General features: G+C 35.7%; 1 long non-coding RNA gene across 1 annotated transcript in view; it reads right to left on the bottom strand.

Annotated features, from left to right (window-relative positions):
* Positions 1-9,603, bottom strand: part of LOC135071626 (uncharacterized) — a 118,654-nt gene extending 109,051 nt beyond the window's left edge. The window contains exon 1 of the long non-coding RNA XR_010257304.1: positions 9,542-9,603. This is a non-coding gene — a long non-coding RNA (uncharacterized LOC135071626). The remainder of the gene's footprint in view (positions 1-9,541) is intronic.
* Between the last annotated feature and the right edge of the window lie 14,657 nt (positions 9,604-24,260).

Raw genomic sequence — 24,260 nt, 5'->3', positions numbered from 1 at the left:
ATGATGTTGGTAACAGGGAACAAAAACGTGTTTTCAAAAAATCCCAATCACAAGCTAATGTAAAAGTGCTTTTTAAAAGCCTATTTGCAAAAATAAATGAGTTTTATGAGTTTTTAATAGTTATTTATTATAATTCTTCTTCTTTCTGCGCTTAGTGTGAGCTAGTGGAATTCCTTGGCTTATAGGAATAAATAGTACTTTAATCAGTCATGAAATTTCCACGAGTTTTCCCGCAAAATCACGACAACAATTTAACTGTACAAAATTATGTGCAAAACATACTCGTACAACGTCTGTCTACTCTGTATGAATACAGTAAAATGCTTAAAACAGTTACAAAATAAGACAAAAATATTGCATTCACTACACCCACAAGACGGTCACAGTAAAAACGGTTGCCTGAACCATAAAGCTCAGAACTCACGGAGCGGTCTTTAGTTTCATTCTTTAGAATGCCGCGGGTAGAACATATAAAAATGTGAAATGAGGACTTCTATTGCGACTGACTTTATCGTTCGTTTTAATATAAATCAATCGGATTGACAGCTGAACGAGCTCTCAGAAGTACATTTGATTCAGGCATGAAAAGTCATAATAATACTTTAAATAAATTATGCAATATGCATAAAATGATTTAGAATAGAACATAATGTATTTATTTGTCTCAAAACAGAATATTCACTGCGCCCCAACTGAGAATCAAACTTTAACGCCTGTAGCACATCTTCGCCGTGAAACCATGATAGCGAAACGATTTCAATATACATCTCTGTGTATACTTCACCACGGTGCTAATGTTGGGATGTGATTGCAGAGATGTATATTGAAATTGTTTCGCTGTCATGGTTTCGCGGCGGAGATGTACTACATGTGTAAAAGCTTGGTTTTTGCAAAGAAGTCGTGGTTTTTTTAAATTGATATGCATCAGTAAGAACCCCATAAATGACGACGACTCAGTCTTAAATTACTGTTATTTTAGGGCCGATATCCGTAGCCACAGCAGCTGTTTTGAAAAAATATCGTGATAAACGGGAAATGGCTCAAATAAAACCGTGAGTTCTTACCTTAAAATGAGTGAATAAACCGACCGAGGCGTCAGAAAATAAAATTTGCCTGCAACGCTACCGTTTCGCTCAATAATGCACCGGTTACTCGCGGCCCGCTCTGGGATGTAATGCTACACGAATATGTTTATTTTAAACACGTTAGTAAGTAGTATGTTTACAAAATGGGTTGGTGCTTGCTTCGTATCTCTACTATAATAATGTTATTTATTTATTTATTTAAAGCTTTTTGCAAAAGTATTTGTAACTCTTTTATAATGCGAACAGCTGGGGACTGGAATTCGCTGCCTGCGGATGTCTTTCCCGAATACTACAATCCGGGCCTTTTCAAGGCGAGAGTGAATAGGCACTTACAGGGCAGATATGTACCAACCTAGACTGCATCTCACTTAACACCAGGTGCGATTGCGGTCAAATATCTGCCTTGTTATACATAAAAAAACTACTGAACATAATAATAATGAACGTTTCACTGTTAATTATCACTGTTTAATTTTTCTGTACATTCCATGTAGGTAGTGAATATTGTGTCCATAATATTTAGACATAATAAACATTTGAGAGATTCTATGTAGTCAGCATTGATACAACAAATAACCTTTGTGGATTTTTTCATAGTTTTAATTATCTTAACCTTGTCTAAAAAAGATAGTTAACACCAAAACAGAACAAGTTAGGTGCTAACCTTCGCAGTTACTTCAAAACAACCTACTTCAGATCACCCTGTCGTATAAAAAACACATCAACCAGCAAAGTTCGGTCAGCGCAAAGTTAGGCGCATCCTCATTTTTTCAGCCGCTAGGGGGAGCCACTGAACTTTTAATGGAGGCGGTATTGAGAGTAAGTCATTAATGAACTTGTCTGTTTCGCGTCTTGGAGGATGAAGTCTTTGTCTTCAGGCTAAACCAAGCTTAAGTATAGCTATACTTGCATTTACATGGTTTCCAGAAATTACTTTGGATATGTGATTAAGATTCGGTAGTAAATTATTTACAAATATCGGTAAATAGGCCACACCGTTTCGAGACCTTTTTGGTATTTAAATGAACTTATTAGTTATAATAAAAAAAGATTTTTATAATAAAAATCATGCAAGTATGTAAACAAAAAATAATAAAGAAGCTAGCTATTTAAGCTAGGTTAGCTTGCTTGCTCGTAGACATAAATCGTTAAATATTATTAAATATTGATGAAAAGTCATCATGAAATTAAAAGCGAATAACATTCTTTTGTCAGCATCTACTCTACGAGTACCTACAACGAGTAAATTACAAACACAAAGTGAGGTGTAACTCGTATGTCCTTTATGTGTGTAACACGCTAAGCCCGCAGACATTGTCGTTACCCAGCATTAACTCGAGAATAACGCTGGTCATTTGGCGATTAGCTGCCCTTGTTGTCTGTTTACCTAGCGAGGACTAAAGAGTCATGAATGCTGGAGGACGTCTCAATTTATAGTGTTGTTTATCAAACACTGACACAGAAAATATTGATTGGTCTTGAATGTCTATAGAAACGAACCGTCTAATTTTGATAGAGATGGGACAATTGCGTAGAAAGGAAAACGTAGAAAAACTTACATTGATGGAAACGAAATGTGGTCAAAAAGCCCAACTGAATTCCTATTGAAATTAGGTAGATGGGAAAAAAATATAATCATTTGATTTCGTGTTCGTTGTATATTTAGGTATTAAGTCCGCCAATTGAACAATATTTTGGTGCAATCCATAAATACATATGAATAAATTATTCCGCCACATCTGCCTGTATTCCAAACACTGATCACGAATAATATTGCAATGTGCCATTCAACACCGAACTGAATATCTAACGGACTGTCTATTCAGTCATAATCGAATCGGGAATCGGTGTCTGCACACGAAATCATTCGATTCACCACTAGCCGTCACTAGTAAATTTATATAGCACGTGAAAACAATGGTCCGGATTAGAGCGGGCACGCAACAGGACGATAAAACGACCGGGTCAACAGGAGCCGGGTCAACTACCCGCTCTCTTTGTCTGTGGATATAATTTATCCGGAGAATGGAGGAATACTACTCTTTGGTCATATGATTCGTTGAACCAGAATTAATCCATTTCATTAAAACAATACCCATGTGATTAATTATGAATGCCCTTTGCCATTATAAAGATATTTATGTTCATGTTTTATAACTAGAACCTAGAAGCTGGAAAAATTGAATTTTTGGATAGATCCAGTTTATTCTGTAACATATTATTGAGACCGTTTGATAGAGCTGATTAAACATTTTCAGGATCAGTAAAAAGTTTTTCGATAACTTGTATATTTTAAGAAATAACGAGTCGATATTTCCATTACTCTAGACGCGTAAAAACAAACACATGGAGTTTTTCCGCATTGAATTATCTTCTAGTTATTTTACTCGCACCCCGTAGAACCATAGTAAACAGATAGAGGTGATACTTCATAATCGTTTTATGGAGATTACCCCCTAGAGTTTTGATCCTGGGGAAGAACAAAAACTCGGTCAAGAATAAGTTAACTTCAACCTATAAAAGTATGTACACAATATAGTTTTCGTCAGTAGAATAGGTACTCGTATTGTCTATTATAGTTGGTAACTGGTAGAGGCATACGAGTATAGGCAATCAAATAGTGCCTACCCTATGGATTTTTTTGATAACTTATGGTGTAGGGTCTAAGTTTCAACTCTGGTTCCCAATAGTGCCATGAAGTAGAGGTAGGGCTAATGTGATAAAGTTATAAATAAAAGAGTGCTGTCTTAAGTAAGAGCTCTTTAAAAGCCACTTACTGAGATTGAATTATTTGAATTTTCGTTTTAGAAAAGGATCTCTGGCTGAAAATGTAACGGTGCTCTATATCCAACTACTTTCCATCTAATTTTTATTACTTGACAAAACTTCTTTGAAGATAATTATCTTCAGTTTTAGAGATTGCTAGATCTTCCCGTTTAAGGCAAATTTTGTTTGTTATTTAGAGTGGACAGCAGAGATCAGACTACATTGCATGCATGCAATATAAGTGGCACCTATTACAACTATTTAAAAATTCGCACCTGTTACCTTGATGTGTCGTTGTCTGTACGAGACGAGAGTCGAATGCTTGACAACTAAAAGGACTTAACTTATAACAGTAGACCAAACCACAAGTGTAGCTATGTATATTATGCATGGCGCGCCTGAGGGAAATTTTATCAGCTGGTTGCGTGTCCGCTCTAATAAATTAATCCTGTCATTGTCTACGGCGAGTTGAACACATATGTATGTATGTGACTATGGCAGTAATGTATATTATGTGAAGTGACGTGACATACTCAACAGAGCCCAAATGTATTAAGTACATCGATACAACTGAAGAATTTAACTGATTTCATTGCTTTCATAGTATAGTATAACTACATTGATAATATTATCTCTAGGAACTAAGTACGCATAATATTTGTCTTAAGTGTATTTATTTCTACGCTTGCAACCGATGGCTCGAAGTATGGATTCTATTCTTAGGTCTAACGGTGTGAGTACCGTGAATAAATTTTAATATTATATTGATCAAGAGTAAACCGCCGGATCTAATATTATATTTAAGTTTCAAGTAGAATAGACTCCATATCACATATCAGTCATGCAATCATTCGAAATCTTATTGCTTCTAAGCTAGTTTTGTACCTAATTATTTCACAGTCTTTATAAAACGTGGTAATTTTGGGCACACGTCTATATTGTTACCCTTGCAACGTCTGTCATGCGAGCGCCGGGAGTATTAAGCCGGCGACACACTAGGGCGGCACATTAATCACTGCGAGACAAAGGCACCGCCGCGTGCTGTGGTAAGCAAAAATACACGAGCGCTACATAGCTATGTATAACTACAGGATAATTAACGTGATATTATGGATAATGGAAGATGCGGCTTGAGATAACTAAACGTGATAGAAAATCACTCTTGTCTACTTCGAAATTTCAGGACTCTATCACTACAAGTGTCCTATATGTTATTTATAACTTTCCCTGGGACAAACTTGACCTTCACTGGTTGGGTTATTATTGGCGGTCAAGCTGTTAGATCCTGGCTACACAGGAGTTGCAGCGGTGCAAACAAGAGGTGGAAATATTTGCAATTATGTACCTACTTTTAAAAAAGCTTTTATAGGTTCATGTCTCCTCAGCCCGATTTCCAAGTGGGACACACATTTTGAAGAATAACTTTGTTTAATTCCTGTTTTATGTATAGCTTGGGTGGGACGTTGCAGGTTTGAACCAACCAAAATTATTGTTTCTTAGCCGTTTCTCCGATAGAGCTATGTCAATCGCTTACATTGCTTCATAATGTCTGCCACCAGGTTATAAACGGAACCCTATAACGGCCATAAATATCCAAGCTTCATATTTGCGGTCGTGCTACACATGAACACGGTGAAATGTTTGAAACTCGCAAAATGGCGGAAGTCGGAGGTGGCGCGCTTTGGCGGCGTGAATTTGCAGCGACGTCCGCGCCGCGCGACCGCCGGACGAGGTGTTAAGCACTGCCCGCACACAGGGCTGCCCAATGACGGATTTTCAACAATTACAAACATTAATCAATGTTAAAACCTGTTTAAATTAATAAAGGGTGGATTCGACCACAATATAATATACAAGAGTAAATATTGATGTCAAAATAAATCGTCAGTTTTGACATTTTATTTCCCATACTGAAACTCTCAATGTGTCAGTTATACCAGGAGTTATTCTCGTATAAAAGTTTTTTGGACCTATTTCCAAAACATTTTAGTGGAAATCTGCTAGCTGTGTACCTATTGAAAAATTATTCTTATATTTTTAATAATTCATTACAACACTAACCGTCAAATTAATAAACACTTCACTTGAAAGCAGCACACAATAAAGTACATAATTAGAATGATACCTACCTGCGTCTTTTAAGGTAAGGATACATGACTATCCTGGTCAATGTCACCAAGATTTCTAAAATAAAACTATGGGCAAGTTCACACGGCTAGAAAACGTGTAACACAAAGCAGAAAGTGGTGGCGCGCTCTAGCAGGACTATTCCCACCTCTCGTTCCCGTAGCTGCAACTCCTGTATAGCCAGAATCTACAGCTTGTAGCGATGTTAAATTGCAAGTGCGATGTCACCGCGAGGCTGCGACAACTACACGAGGGGCTGCTACTTGCTAGGGCTGATAGAGCCAGCAAATAATTTCCTTTTTGAAACTATTATTTTTTCTTAAAGTTTGTACCAGCCCTATCTACACTGGGCCGGACAGCCGGGCGCCGTAAACTGAAACATGGATTTGCCAGCTCCAGGTGACCTTAACTCTAAATAAGCGCACAATAAACTCAGTTCTGATACTTTTAAGCTTTTAAAGCAAAGGATTATCTACAGCGACACGATGACGAATCTAGCAGTTTCGGCTACTTTTGATTTCACTTGTTTATTTTGTAGCATTATCACTTCGGCTTTCAAGTTTAGTGGATATTGGGTAATGATTTATCATGTAGTATACGGCTTCCAGGCTCTTCCCGCGACCTTTACCAGATCGTCGGTCCACCTAGTAGGAGGCCTGCCCACGCTACGTCTTCCAGCCCGTGGTCGCCACTCGGGTACGGGCAGCGCAGGACCGTTCATTGTGGAAAACCTTGGGGGAGGCCTTTGTCCAGCAGTGGACGTCATTTGGCTGAGACGAACGAGACGGCTTACAACCTTGGACGAAGCTTGCAACCCTAATCTTTCTAGGGGGCATGCGTCGGTTTTATTTCTTGATGAGCAGAAAGTGAGTAAAATACTGTGTGTGAGTAATTAATTTTATGTCATTGAAACACTATTACCAAGTAAGCACGGAGTTATATCCTGTATGCCTTACCTTATGTAGTTGGCATTGTTTTCGTTCTCTACAGTTTTATATTTTCTACACAAATGTCAATATCACCATTGTGACTACAGTCAAATGTCATGAATGTATTTAAGGTGAATTAATAACCAAGAATACAACTTAAGCAATGGATCGTGTATGTGAACACTATCATAAACCTCAGCAATAACCTGCAAACTTCACTGTGTATGAAAGTCATATCCAACTTGTACTTTCGGCTCCGAACTAAACGTCCTTGCTATTGTCCCGTATCTATCTTTATTAGCCAATAGATCCCATATTTAGGCGCCCCCAAACTTAGATTACCATGATCCACTCCATCTAAACTAGCATGATCAATCGACAGCCTTCGAGGGGCGGGGAGGTGAACATAGACCACTAAACGTCATAGACATAGGTCAACGATAGAACCTCTTGAGTTGACAATAGCTTCTCTATAAATTAGAGTCATCTCACTTGAAATCGGTTTTGATGTATTTTTTGTTTTGTTTTCTCATACGATTTGACTCAGTTCCAAGGAGAGTGTTTTCCTTTTTTAAGTGTAGATAAATGAATATTTAAGTTTAGGTTAAAAAAAATTGGAAATAGGTTTTCTTTTCAACGCAGTTAACTCTAGGTTTGAAAGTAGGCTTAGAAAATTCTGATCATCTTCTAACAAAGTGTTCTATGAAGGAACTTGTCTGTATGTAAGGCATAAAACTTGGAAAATCGCCGGTCGGCATCCGATCCGTGTACTGTCAATAATTGATAATGGATGACGTCATTATGTCAGTTTGTGATTGATTGGCGAATCGGCTGCCGCCCGCGTCGCGACGATTTAAAAAAAACGCTATCAGGTTAACAATTTGATGCATTGTCGCTGGCCGATTTTTGAAAGACGTGACAGATTAAAAAAGCAAATGAGCGTCAAAAGAAATGCATGAAAGTGATTTATGCTCTGTGCTTGGCAGTTTTGGCGGGAAAGACTTTTTAATCAAAATGCGATACAACAATATTTTATCTATTAATTATAATGTTGCCAAGTTTTAATCGACGGAGCTAGTGGTGACGTGAGCTGGGAAATGCGAAGCACAGATACTAGATGCAATGGCATTTTATTTAAATAACAGGTTAAAATGAGGTTTTTGCAAGAATGCCTATCTAAAATGATGACCTCACCCATCCTCTTTAATTTCAAGTGACCCCTATTATTAATTTTCATTAATTTGACTTGAAGATCAAAAATATCGAGACGACTTCACTTTAGCTCAAACTTTCAGGCCAATTAAACCCACCGGGCAATCGAAGCTGTCATCTCAAAAAAATTTTTATCTGTACAGCGAAGACTTGAAATTGAAAGCGAAACGAAGACGCCGGAAGCTGGCCGATGATTGATTACGCGATCTCGCGGGAACATTGGCGGATGATTGTCTATGGTTCTGATTTTTACATTTTTTATACCCCATCTGTCTTACAGCTATCAAGAACATAGGATCATAAGAAAACTTTTTTTATATGGAACAAAAATGTGGTAAATAGGTGGTTACAAGAACTTAAAACTGCTCCACAATGAGCACATAAGTGCTCCACAATAAATAAGAGCGAATGCTCTTACGTATTTATTTTTCACACAAAAATAAGACTAACGATGAATTTTACTGTTATTATTATCATATTGCTTAGACCAATGATGACTCGTGATCACTAGTTTTGATTAAAATAATGTCACCTTATAGCTTTATCGTAAGAAAAAACAACATTTAGGAAGATTTTATTATACAAATTTTTTCCTTCTTCCATTAATAGCTATCAAAATGAACATTTATGTCATGACAGGCAAAATGTATTGGCAAATTAGAGTAGGCGGTGCTAAAAATACTCGTATGTACATTATACGAGCATTATTTTTGGCCCAATATCTTTACGTTTGCGTCAAGGTCTATTGACTCAATATTTCCAGAGCAAGACGCATTCCAGAAGTACGTGGAACGTAGTAGGGTAGTCAGGCTGACACAATGCCCCCAGACATTGATGGATTGCCCCTTTGTTGTCGATGCTGCATATGTATGCGATGTTTTGACCGCATGAATGTAATGCGTGTTATGTAATACGTTTCATGGGGTTTTATCGGCTCCTATTACTTCATGTTACTGGATGGAATGTTTTAGTAAAAATACAAAAAGAATAAATGTGTGTTAGAGGTTATCAAAGCTTACACAATATTATCGGTTACGATAAAAAGATTTTGGTTTGATAAAAATATCATTGTTATCAACATCAGATAAAATATCTCTTTTATTAGAATCGAACTACGCCAACCATTAGTAAGCACGATCCGATATAGAACATTGTTGTTTTTTCAAATAAAGACAGAACATTGTAATTATTTACTATTTGAGTTTTTAGTTACGAAGAAATAATGGATTGTTAAAAATATCCACCGTAATTTTTTTAAGAGAAGAAACACATTTCTAATTACAAATTAGCTGGTACCTAATATAAATCTTCTTTGCTTTTGTTATTCATCTTATTCAGTATCTTATAAAAAAAAACATGGCCCCCGCCCGCCCTCGCCGCAGCGTGACATGCAAAAGGAAGTAAGTCAAAAAACAAACTTACCGGCTTCGTGTACGCCTAAGCTAGATTCCATAAGACTGCCGCATTATTGTAAAAAAAATCCTGAAACAAAAAATTCAGTATATTAAAAATAATATTTCCACTGGTACACACAACACTATTGGAAAATATACAATTAAGAGCTGATAATAAATCTATTTCATTCCCACATAAAATAAAGGTTGAACATCGATAATAAACTATTGTCTATGATTACTTAATTATTCATTATTAAGTTTGAGATTCACTGCAATTTGCAACTGCTTTCAACACCTCATTCGTCTAAAAGTGACATCTATCTATATAAATAAAAATGAATTGATGTTCGTTAGTCTGATTAAAACTCGAGAACGGCTGGGCCTATTGAGCTGATTTTGGTTTTAAAATGTTTGTCGTAGTCCAGGGTAGGTCTAAACGGTGAGCAAATAAGGAAAGATTTGCTTATTTATTGCCTTTAAGGCGGAACAGAGTTCGACAGGTCAGCTAGTATAAAATAAAGTTAATGAAGTTCAATCTTATAATAAGGTTAAATATTAACGAGTAAAGCCTGCGCGGGCCAAGTACTCACGCCGTTTTCCTAAGAACAGTTACTTTTACGATGTACTTAATAAAACTACCTAACGACACTAAAATATATTTCATTGCTCTTTTTAGTGGACGTAAAAAATTTAGTTTTACGACTTGTACTCCTTTGCCTCGAGGGCAACAACTTTCAATTTTCGTACCTATTACAAACACATAAAGGTGTTTAACTTTTCGCTTAGTCACAATGTATTTTAGAGCATTTTCCCATCAGGATGGTAATTTTTAACTTTACAACTCATGGGAAACAAAGGCAGAGTCATAAATTAAAACTTTGTAAATTATGTAGCGTTGATTGTGCAATTCGTTATGGTGAATACAAAAAATAATTTATTAACTTAACGACGCGTTTCATTTAAAATATTCACCACCTTATGAAATAAAACTCGATGGTTAAAAGTGGCTAGACAGGACGAGGTTCTAGGTTATTTTTCTAATGGGACAAATAGTGTAAATTCCTTTTGTATATTTGATTACCTACTGTTTGGTTAGGACTTATGAAAGTGTAAGTAGATTATTGTTAGGAAAAAATATAACTTCAAACTTCAGGCCTAAATGTACCATAAACTGTCATTCGATTAACCCAATTTTGACGCCTTAAGCGGCTGGCTCACCAAGTCTGACACCAATCTTGTTTTCAGATGTTACAACCAACCATACACCATTATACGTGTCTTTCACATGAATAATTTTCATTTCAATTTTCAGGTCATAACCGCACTCAATGGTCCACTCCACGCGTGCACAAGAATGGCGACGGATTGTGAGCTTGCCACCGGACCCGGTGTGACGACCACGACCACTCTGGCAAGAGTGTAGCGATGAAGAAGAAGAATAAATAATTTCATTGCACGATAAGAATATCCTAGACACTGAGAAATAAGTAGCTTTACAATTTCGCGCCGCACTAAACCGGTTTACACCGTGATCCCATAATTTCATGCTCGCAGTAAAATATCGCAAATGCACTCTCAATGCATCTTTACGATACTCCCTGACGTTCGCCTGCGACAGTATTCTTTAAATGTAAGGTGGGTTTTGCACACACTATATTATTTTGTAGTTTTGTCCACAGTGTATTTTAAAATTTAAGGAGTAGGTACTACTGCATATTTTGACTTTAACTGCCGAGAAACTAGCTCAAAAATATCTTTATTTTGTTTAAAACTTCCTGGCTTCCAATGTATTCAATCCATCATAAAACTCTTTCAATGTCATTTTATAAAACACTTATGTATTTTTAATCCTGAAACTTTAGATAGATTTTAAATTATATGAAGAATAATCCAAATCGAATCGGCGTAGTGTGCGCACTCCCATACATGCCCATACTGATCAACTGCCCGACTAAACTATCGGCCGACGAAAAATCAACGGTGTGCGCCTACTCTTAGGTACGCTTAACTCAGTGACAGGGCATATAAATCTGAAGTCTCGCTGACGTTTGAGCGTCACAAAATCGCCTTCTCATACCACACCAATACTCGTACCTACCTCTAGCATTGACTGAATTAAACGCTAGCTAGACTTATTGCGCCGCATTGTGTGCACCCAGCTTTACATTTAACACAGCTGTTATAATTTCAAAAGCCATAACACTATGTTGTAAACAGATTTGGTGATTTGTGGATGTCGTTAACTTTGTTTTTCGATGGCAATTTATGTTTTAACGGGTGAAAACGATTCGATGACGACATCGTAAATCGTACAATGTACGACACGACTGATGCAAACAAATGACGGGAAACACAACTTGTCAAAGATATCACCTGATTGTTTTGTTTGGGGTTTACATGTCGTTAAAAGCGGACCAGACACATTACCTAATAATTTATTTTATTTTTCGTTTTATTGTCCAATAAAGTATTTAAGCTTTATTGGACAAAAAACACACAAAAGGTGGACTTAATGCTAAAAGCATTCTCCGCCAGTCAACCTTTGGGTCATGCAGAAAGCTGTGAGTGCGGTGTAGGTTAGTGATAAAATATCTCAAAACAAATGGGTATTAAGAAAAAAATCAATATACATACTGCCTGTCAGCAATCCTTTTTTGATATTATTTATGGTTTTTTACTTTTTTCAAATATTCTTTTTGGTTTTGAAGTTGCTTTTTTTACTGTCTCTTGTGCGGTCTAGTTTTGTCTTGAGCAAATAATTATATACTGTTTTGGAGTATTTCCTTAAATACATAATAGCTTCTTGCATATACTCGTAATCACCACTAGCAGGCCTATCTCTCAGAAATATACAGTCCACTCCAACACACCTTTTAACACTGCCATTCCTTCCTTCGGTAATGAAATTCTAAATCTCCCCATATACAAATAAATAAATAGCCTTGTCTGTCGCTCTCTAACCGTCGTTCCTTCAATCCACTCACACACTGTCTGTAGTATCTGGTCAGCTTATCTTTCACGATTAATATTATAGCATAAAGAAGACAAATAGAACATACTTAATACTTAAAAATTTTATTGTAATGCTTCTCAGACACCCTATTACAACGCTTTGCAAAAAAAAGACAGATTAGAGCAGCTGACATATAAAGTCAGGTGACCTTTCCTACATATGACCTGGAGGTCACTTCGCGCAAAAAGCAATGACAAGACTCAATCGTCATCATGATGTTCACTGATTGGACGCTTCCGAGCGCAGTATCTTCAACGTATTTGCATCTTCCTATAGATTGTACGAGTAAAAATTGTCTTTTATAAGATGTTAAGTCTGCATTGCAGTGATTAGTGGTGAGTTCGACGCGAAAGTCTTGTCATCAATAAGCATCACCTTAATTTAAACGGGGTTTAAGATTTAATTTAGGCATAAAATTTGACAGACTTTTGACGTTTGTTATGGTTAAAGTAAGATGGTACAATCCAAGATAAAATTCATTTCCATATGTACACACACGATAACCTTACACCTAAATTACCTATAAGAAAATAAAATTTAATTCCCGGGTTGCGTAAGAAGACAAAAAATCATTTTGTTTCACTTCTGCCCCAATTTAAGATTTCAACCTTCCTAATGAATCGAAACCCGTTCTTTTAACTCCCTCAAGCATACTATTTCAAAGCCAGCAGCATAATTCTCGTGCACTTCCTTCGCTGGTCAAAACAATGGTTCACCAACTAATCGCCAGTTAGAAAGAAAAAGCAAAACCTCCCTTTGTATGAAGTCCGGCGGCGGAAAATAGAGATAGCCGGCTTTGAGGAACTTGGTAAGGGCGGAGGGAACGCGCAGCCGTGGTTCCGTACTAGTAAATAGGGTATAAAAGAAACTAATTATTTAAATTTGCGCATTAGGTAGGTCGTCAGTCCACCTTGTAGGTGGACATCCCACGCTGCGTTTTCCAAAGGTAGCAGGGAAGCGCTGGATGCAGGCTGCTACCAATCGATCAACGTGGAAAGCATTAGGGGAGGCCTATGTTCAGCAGTGGACGTCCTATGGCTGAAATGATGATGATCATGATGATTAGGTAGGTACCAAGCACAGAGTAGGATGATTCCTGGTGAAAGATTGATAACGAGGAAAAAATACCTGTGTATCACGAAAACTGTAACCTGGAAACAATGTGCAGAAGAAGTGTAGTAATTCTCCTGGTTTTCCAAAATAAATTAATAAACTGTTTAATTATTAACTTTAATCAAAAAAAGGACAATGACTGACTTGACGTATGAAAAATATCTCCTTGAATAGTGTCGCTTTTCTGAATTAAAACTACCAGATAGCGATCTAACGACAGTCTTTCGTCATCGCTAAATACGATAGGTACCTATTGAATTTAAGAATGTTGTATAATCGTATATTTTTTGTTGTGGACTAAGACTAAGTAGTTAGACTAAGTTGCGGAAGCTTAAACTAAAACTTTTGTTTTTTTTTATCTAGAAACCAATATCTCAATAGGATTTAAGACACTACTAAACCAAAAACTTGACAGCTATAAATAAAATAAAATGTTACATTTACATAAAGCTCAATTCTTTATCAAGGCATGCAAGAAAATCACATCCAATCCAACAGTATCCAACGCTTCCATGTAATTGCAATCGCTAGTTTAAACGCCAGGAGCCAGGATCATTGTGCTCGTGCAGGACAGCCTGTTATCAGTCACAACTAACACACGGGATAACAGTTATTAAAATGCTATGTAACAATGAATAAATAACTTTGCTTTGACAGATACAGGTCAATCCTATGTTATACTATACAAGTAAAATAGGTCATTCTATAATGAAACTGCCGTACCGTAACCTACTCGTAAATAGATTTTTAGTAAAACTGAATTTATTGAGAAGTACAATTTGTTTAATTTATTTCGAATTCAACCTTCGAGGTATAAAAGTATTAATTTCAATTGTCGTATTATTTAGGTCAACGACAGAATTCCCAGATTCCTGTATACCTAACCAGAATTCACAGAATTCTATGATGAATAGCTCTACGGAATTAAATTATTAATTAGCTTTAATTAAGGGCTTTAATAACCCAGATATCAGTTAATGAGATGAAATATACCTACTGTAGACGATGTGGTAGCCGGCGTGAGGTAAATGAGAAGTAAAAACATAACCCTCCTTCAGGCTCGGTACTCTCATTTATTAATTTATTAAATAACTATAAAACTTGATAACCAAAGCGTCCTAAACGTACATAAGGTCAGTAAATTGAAGTACTACTTCATACAAGTAAGTGTTTGCTTTTGTTATTTACTCAATTAATTATATAAATGATGTAGATCAAGCGAATTTAATCAAAATGAAGACGCCTAATCTGTTAGTTTTAAGTACAAAAAGGTAAAGTGTGTAAAATAAATATAAAACGTAATTAGGCGCTTCCTATATTAGTTTTCTTTATTTTACATTATTTATTTTGCTTTTATACATATATGAAATATATTTTAATGATTATTACTTTATTTTAAAGGTTTTGTGTGACCATCGATAAAACTAACGTTAATAAGTATTTATGTACATAGGTAATGTACAAATCAAGGATATAAAGAGCCCTCCAAAGCAGGGACTCTTTATGTAAGGCCACAACAAAACAACACTATATTCCTGCAATATTACTGAGTAAACTCAAATCCAAAGAAATGATTTGCAACTCAAACAGCAGGCAATCAAAGTTGCACATCCACGCGTACTCCCGCATAATTGCTATTGGTAGAACCAGCCAGAATTACCTTTACTTACTCTGTTTGTGTAACCTGTATGTAGCTGAGTTGCGCCATCTTACTTAAACTTTAACAAACGTCAAAAATCTGTCAAACTCCACACAAAAAACACCGGTTATCGCTATAGTTACGGTCAAAGTTTGGTGGTGCAACTCAGCCTAACACTAGGACATATAATAGGACATATAATAAAGTTTAATAATAATAATAAAAGTTAAATTGATAAAAAAAACTGATCCAATTTTTAATTAGGTATTTCAAAATCAACATCATTAATTTGACATTTACAACAAGAAAATACGTACTTTGGTTTCGAACAACAGCAGTCCAATTGTCATTTAAACTGAGGTGCAAAGAAAAAGGACCAGAACATTAATATGTAAAAGATAAGGAGAAAATTTATTATCTCTGCTTAAGAACTCGAAGAGTTGTCTGAATAAGAATGATAAAAAACGGCCAAGTCCGCAGAAGAAACTTGCAGGGTAGAGTTCAGTATACCCGTATATCAAACACAGGCAAAAATGAATATAACAAACAGTCTAAAGCTATATTCGTTACGAATGTGATGATGTTTCCTCACGTCTAAAGGTACACTTTGCCTTAGATTTATTTGTTTCAAAGATGTTTAGTAGTAACTAATATGGTTTTAAATATTTTTCCATTTAAATGACTTATTACAAAAAAAAGTGCGAATAGGTAAGAAATAATAGAGTTTGAGATTTCCTCGCATGTCTACGAGACCCTAAAAATGGGAGAAGGAATTTTAGCAAAGTTTTATTTATGCAAATGTTGTGAGTACTTATTACGAGAGTAAGTTAGGCTCATGTGAGACATGGCATGTACTACATACCATGTAGGTACTACATATAGAACTGCTGAAAGCATAATAATAGTGATACGGCCGGATTTGTAGCCGCCTCCGGGTTATGTTACTTGTAAAGTAGCCAAATGTTCTTGGACCGACATGATGTTAGGTATATCTTATCTTATTAGTGTTTAGTCATAGACTTTATCCAATTGATTTAAGCTTAAGGTAGCTTTCTGTTTATAAGCCATTTTTAACGTTGTTCCCATGAAAAACATTTAATTAAACTAAAAATATTTCTGTTCTATTAGTAACTGCATAAGAATTATGTTTAAAAAGACTCACAAAAGTCTGATGTTATTTTGAGATATTTTTCTGGGAAGGTTCGTTTTAAATTCGGGCCTTCTCAAATCTCTTTATTATCGATAGTGCACTTATTGCCAAAGGCACATTATTTAATAAAAGCTAATGGAAGCAGAATATTTAAAACTCGCTGCGTAAAAAGTAAAATATATCGGGACAATATCCACGCATGGCGAGCGAAACTAAAATCGTTTCGGAGACTCGCAAATTGAATCAATTTTTCGCACAAAATTGTATCCTTTCGGAGGAAAGGGTGGCGGGCGAAATGTTATGTAAAGCCGCCGTAGGATGCGCGACAAATCGCGACGATTTGCGACTGCACGATTAGAGTCTCGACGACGGAAACCGAATTATAATACACTTGTAGTGTGCGCAGTTTCTTGGCACTGCGGTGTATTTTATAAATTCCTCGGGAGGAAAAGTTTTTTGTGCATTTCACAGTAATTCGTTAGGATATTCTAATTGGTGAGTATTTAAATTTCTTGATGAAAGATGAGGCGACGTTCTACAATGCAATATGATTTAAACTGGAGACCTTAATAATTTTTGCTTAAAAATTGGATTTCCATTAATATTCGTATAAAAACTGAAGCTCAGAAGATCAAACATCGTTCTGGCTTTGCACTCTAGGGGCTTGTATTTCCAAGTAGAACCAAAAAGGCAGAGGAAACTATAGAATCGTCGGACTGGATAAAACTCTTTTTATTTTCAATCTCTCAAAAAATGTTTATTCGGAACAACGAATTGGGAAATATGATGCACCATCCGCAGAGGAGAAATATTGAAATATGTTGTTCAATTAAATGAAATTAACAAGTTATTTTCGATAAAAGCTTTCAATAACTGCATACGGATATAAATCGAAAAAACGAGTTTAAAGTTGATCACCATCTTAACGAGCCGTTAATTAATGCGCAATTGACGCAGATTATTATGCATGTAGGTACTCGTAGTATGGACTGGAAATTATAAACATATTTTCACTAATTGAAAATTACTTATATCATAAAAACTGTTTGTTTTATTACTTACTTTTATCGAAAAAACAAACCTTCTGAATAATGTTGGTCGCCGCACGGAGTATTGACAATCGGGTTGTCAGGACCATTTATTGATAACTCCAAGAGACAATTTCTCTAAGAAAACACTTTATTCTATAGCCTTGGAAATTCAATTAAATCTCAATTTACTTTAAAATTCTATTGTAATCAAGCTTCTTGGAAATCGATAAATTAATAGTAAATTGAGTTCACAAAGAAGTGTCATTATAGACACGTGTCAGATCACGCCCATGAAGTTTCGTATTTTTCTTTCCGGAAAAATGTTCCACTGAAAAGTGGTCAGAAAAATATATCATCTTTTATGGACAAAATTACTTTCAGTACTCAAAACCAAGACAGAATCGCGTTTTGTCAGCTCGTAAAAGTGTGTCAATCGATTACTCGTAGTAGTATTCAATACCCAATTACTATTTCTGTGTATTTCCTTCCCTACTCTCTAATAAAGCTAGAACTATCCCATATGAGTTAATTTTTTTTTTATGCATAACAAGGCAGGTATTTGACCACAATCGCACCTGATGTTAAGTGGGATGCAGTCTAGGATGGTACATATCTGCCCTGTAATTACCACTCATATGGATACCTATACATATATACCCTTATCAATTCTATGATAGGCCTTATTTCATGCAATCAATATGTTTGTCTTAAAGAAAAAGAAAGTTACTTAGCACCCATTCTACCCTTGATTAATGTAAGACAAAAGTCTCCCGTTTGCATCCGGCTTAACACATACCATCTTAACACTACAACTGACGAGTACCGATGGGTTATATTTCTGGAGAGCTCACGCGCGCTCCCCCGGGACGCTGTGTTTTTGCCTGGATTCTTTCGGGAGAGTACCCTTTGACGGGATTGTCGGTAAGACGGTTCCAGGCCGATCTGGTTCTGCATTAGTAATGACTGGAACTAAACAACGTAGTGGTTGCTGCTAAATTGGCTATGTACTCCAGTTGTGTATTGGGAGAAAAATTTTCTTCATTACATTAAAAAAAGTCATATGATGAGTGGTTATTGAAATAAAATGACCCCACTTCTTTCATGAAAATGTAAATTGGTTCGGCTGAGTTGCACCATCTCACTTCAACTTTAATAAACGCCAAAAATCTATCAAACTCTATACAAAAAACACCGGTTATTAGTTATGGTTAAATTAAGTTGTTGCAACTCAGCGTAAACTAGATACTACAACTACAAAGAACAGCGATTCATATAAACAAGTGACGTCATACTAAAATGAACATTGGGATTTAGTTCCATTGAAATTTGAAATCTACCAGCTATTATAAGAAGCACGTCCGATCATTTTCATCCTGTAACTGTACCGCAAACCGCCATTATCAGAACCTTGGGAAATAGGTAACTCATGAATTACCGGCTTCCTGTTATTGGAAGACCGGATATTCTAAAAGCATCCTTATTACAGCGCCTTTTGTCAGTTTTCACACTCTTGAGTCTATGGCTCTCCACTCTCTCGGCTCTCCTTGCTTTGACACTCTATCGGTGTTCTGGTTTTCATTAAAGAAAATCGAAGCAAATTGTATTTATTTTTGAATGATCAAACGAACTTACCAAGTGAAGTTCGATCTAAATTATCCTGTTTTCGCCGAAGAGATTTATTTTACCATGTAGTACCCCTGTACGACAAGCCAATCCGCACACAATATTCAGCGCAGTAGTAGTAAAAAACAAAAGAGCGGGCAACCCCACCCCTACCACGCTGTGGGCTCGGTGTCCGAGCGGTCTCATTATATTTAGAGAAGAGATGACATTGACGTTTACCTCCAGGGAAGAAGATATAGAAATCTTCGGGTTGGGAGGGACCTTAAATCTCTTCGGCGAAAACAGGATAATTTAGATCGAACTTCACTTGGTAAGTTCGTTTGATCATTCAATTATCCTGCTTTCGCCTCCGAGATTTATTTTACCATGTAGATGTTTAGAGCATGGATCAATGTCCATGTTAAATGGTTAAGAGAGTAAATGTCAATGTACTAATTACATAATAAAGCAATATTTTTGTATTATAATCGTATTGCATCACTTATTCGTAACAATAACAAGTATCACGGTCTCAACAAGATTTTGTTCATTATAGAGTATTATTATATACATTTATTTGTACTTCTATTAACTGTTAAGTACGACTACTGATTGTAAAAAGTTGCCAAGACAGTTGACAGAGCATCCTGTCTATCCAGCACACTGGCTAATTGTATCAACGTTGACAGCGGCGCAAACCGCAGGCAATACTGCCGCGTGTCGCGTGCTGTGTGGGCCGAACACCCTCGTGTCGACACTCCTTTCCTATATTTATCCAGTTTCATCTCAGAACTGAGCTTGACGACGGTAGTGGTTAACACCGAATCGATCACAGTGATTGCAAGGCTAACACTCTGATTGTTGTAAAACATAAGCTCACTTGCATTTTAATTAAATAAATAAATAATGTGGTTAATTAAAACTTATTAATTTATTTGGATACAGTTTGACCAGTATTCCAAAACAGTATTAATTTGGATTCCAAGTAACACTGTTGCGAGGAAAAAATTTGGTTTCTATTTAATAGCACCTTTTAATAGCAATCTTTTGATTCTTGAAACCTGACCTATAAATTATAATATTTATTTAAATAATTATATATTTCAATAAATTATATGATTTCACTAACAATATTGCTAAGCGGTGGTTATTTAATGTTATTATAGGATGCACCCGACTTTAGAATATGCTAAGAAAATAGAGTAAGGTAGGTACAATGATGTAATTGAGCATTGTAAAAATATTTATTTGTCAGTCATTTGGTGTAGTGGTTTCGAAACGGACTACTATGCCGAGAGGTCCCGGGTTCGATCCCCGGCCGGGCAGAAAATTGAATTGATACATTTTAATTTCTGTGATGGGTCTAGGTGTTACTATGTATAATATGTACTTATGTATATAAAAACGGTATTTAAGTATGTTTATATCCGTTGTCTAGGACCCATAGCTTTGCTCAGTTTGGGACTAGGAGCGTAGTGTAAAATGTCGAAGGAAGGATATTTATGTATTATTTGCGGAGTGTATAGCGGAGTCTGGTACGTTTTGTTTGATCCGCGACTGCCAAATACAAAACTCACTGCCAAAGAAAAGGTAAGCTTAAATGGGCATAAATGGGCAATATGGTACTACTGATGTACCTGTTGCCCCAGCATTCAATTTTTTTTATTTTTTTTATTTTTTATTTATTTATTTTTTAGTGAAAAAACGTATTAACGTCTAAAAAAAAATGGTCGCCATTCTAAGGCGAATTAATTGGAATTAATTCATGTTAATCGTGTAGAAATCTCTACGCCAGACGATAAAATATGAATTATGACTAAATATCAAACAAAGTTCAAGAAACAAAAAATAGGTTTATGTCATGTACTGAAACCAAAGCGTCTAACATTTTCTGAGACAATATTGAACCAAGCTCCTACTCCGTGTCTTTATTCAGACACCTTGATTCAGTCAGCTTCAGTATTATGACTGTGATGATTGAATTTTTATAATCATGCTAAGAAAAAATAACAAATACTAATTCTCAATTTATACTTCATAGAAAGGGAAGAAAGACTCATTCATTATTATGAGTTTGTGGCAGCGTTATCGATTCGTAAAATAATATCGCATTATTTTTTGGTATTATTAAAAAATGTCCTTAATCTAAACTAAAGGTTACAAGTAGTGGTAGTACTGGTAGGTACCTACATAATACATAGTTTATTTTATGTGGTTGATTCGTTCTTTGACTGACCAAAGTCCACTAGTCCGGTTGTTATTACAAGCGGCCCGATTTCTTTTTTGATGCGTCAATAATTTTCTATTACATTGATTACAATGTAATTATTATTGAATTAAATTTATAAAGGCATAGTTATTATCGCTTTAACGCATAATAAGATACTTTGCTTGTCTAAAAGATTTAGCAAGAGAAATGATTCAATGTATTTCATGATGTCGCATCTCTTCTTATGAGAATTATAACGTTATAACATAAATAATTTATACGAACCAATTGTAAAACAGTACATGGGAGTTAAAACTGACCTCTTTTTTTTTTTTTTTTTTTTTTAGTAAATAAATAATAATAATGATGATGAAGGCTTACTTCGTAAGACTATCAATAGTATTATTAGCATTAATCATACATTGATTAGTAGGTACAAACCTACATAACAATGTTTTTTCAATACAAGAAAAAAAATGACGTCATCTTATGTACCGATACCGATACAGTTTAAGGAAGCTCTTAGATTTTATCTATTATTTATTTATAGATACAAGCTGGTGAGACGTCATGAATAAAAAAATAAACTTTGTAAAAATATCAGGGCTAAATAAAGAAAGGCCGCAAAGAGACAAACAAAAATGTTGCCTGTTTGTTCAGATACAAAACAAACATCCGTTAAAATAAGACCATAATTCTATTTGCTTTTCAGTGGCTATCGTGTTTATGTAATAAACATAAAATATTTTATAATAAATAAGTTTCTTTAAACCATAAATGAATCTTTTGTTAAAAGTTTAATTGCGGTTAAAATATCATCCCTTTTGAAGTGCTTAAACCACATAAACTTTGTTTAGCATCTTATATAAACGCTATCTAAGTCCACCATCTAGGAACATTTTTTTTTTTTTTTTTTTTTTTTTTAACCAGTAGCGTTAATACGAGATATTAACCAGCAGCCACTTTATGTTCGGTGATTTTTTAACCAGTAGCCGTTTTTTGCTCTAGCGAGTAAAAACGAGATATTAACTACCGAGATAGCCAGGTATTGTAAAATTATTCACTTTTACGAGTTAAGTATCTTCTTTTCGGCCATTTTTAAAAGCCGTAAAAACAGAACATAATGAGCTCATACAGAAAAATGTTTCGTTTGTACGAAACTACCCACATTAAGAGCTTGCCTTCTTGACCTTACACCTTATGAACCATCAACCGTCTTGGAGCATGATGACCGGGCGCCGCGGACGCACTCGCCCCAGTCGAGCCTCCGCCTGCTTTTATAACGACCGATGACCCTGTGGCCATACACATTGTTCAATGCTACAAAGGGTAACTGAATAATTTTGTTGTTTCGTATTTTTATACATTACACCAATCGATATTGGTCTAAATACAAAGGCTAGTAAGAAAGAAATAAGTATCAGATCAAAATTCAAAGTGCATTTATGTAGATTCATTACTTGCTATTATAAGGTCAGAATAAAAGATCCTAAATAAACCTTAGGCCGGTTTGTTGACCGAACCGAGTCGAAGTGGAAATAAATGCCTACTTTATATATGAAGTATGACAATATGTCGTTTTTTCTATGCAACGACTCATATTAACTGACATTGTGATTGTGAGTACTTATCAGTCTCACATTTTTTTGTTGGAAACTTACAAAGATCTTTTTACATTTCCGGTCGGTCGACCAATTACATCGACGGTCGACAACTATAACTCATTATAATTCTCTAAAACGGGAAAAGAGGTATTTATTTGATATGACAACTAATCCAGGCTGCTGCACTGAATATGTAATTTAAGTTTTAGCCGTTCGCATAACTGTGTGAATCGAGGCTTTATACAGAGGCCGTACCGACAAGCTACGCCCTGCTGTATGGTATGATGGGCTAAGACCTATCACCCGCCCGCGGCGCAACCACGCCGCCTTCCACAAGCGCAGGCGCCTTTATTTACGCCGCAGCGCCGCGCCGCCGCGCCGCCGCCGCATGCCCAGCGCTGCCAGAGCACCGCGGGAAGCGCCATTAAAGACCGACCAGAACACCAAGGTAACCCGCGTCCCTAGACGACGCGCCATCTATGTACAGGTATGTGCTGGCCGCTTAAAATATTGTTATTTTAAATGCAATGTACCTAATATCCGGTTACAGAATTTATTGTACCGAGATACCTATTCGATTCCCGATTCGAACCCAGATGATTTTTTTCATAATCATCATAACCATGCGAGTAAACATAATTAATTATACATAACAAATAATTATACACGTAGGCGCAGAGACGTTGATATTAAGAATATTCTTAATCGCATCCGTCGACACGAGTACATTCTGAGATTACCCACTTGTTAAAAAAAAAAAAAAAAAAATGTTCCTAGATGGTGGACTTAGATAGCGTTTATATAAGATGCTAAACAAAGTTTATGTGGTTTAAGCACTTCAAAAGGGATGATATTTTAGCCGCAATTAAACTTTTAACAAAAGATTCATTTATGGTTTAAAGAAACTTATTAATACATATAATATGTTTATTACATAAACACGATAGCCATTGAAAAGCAAATATAATTATGGTTTTATTTTAACGGATGTTTGTTTTGTATCTGAACAAACAGGCAACATTTTTGTTTGTCTCTTTGCGCCCTTGCTTTAGCCCTGATATTTTTACAAAGTTTATTTTTTTATTCATGACGTCTCACCAGCTTGTATCTATAAATAATAGATAAAATCTAAGAGCTACCTTAAACTGTATCGGTATCGGTACATAAGATGATGTCATTTTTTCTTGTATTGGAAAAACATTATTATGTAGGTTTGTACCTACTAATCAATGTATGATTAATGCTAATAATACTATTGATAGTCTTACAAAGTAAGGCTTCATCATCATTATTATTATTTATTTACTAAAAAAAAAAAAAAAAAGGTCAGTTTTAACTCCATGTACTGTTTTACAATTGGTTCGTATAAATTATTTATGTATA

This window comes from Ostrinia nubilalis, chromosome 5, assembly GCF_963855985.1.
Source record: "Ostrinia nubilalis chromosome 5, ilOstNubi1.1, whole genome shotgun sequence".
NCBI classification, from domain to species: Eukaryota; Metazoa; Arthropoda; class Insecta; order Lepidoptera; family Crambidae; genus Ostrinia; species Ostrinia nubilalis.
This window is presented reverse-complemented; position numbering and strand designations above follow the sequence as displayed.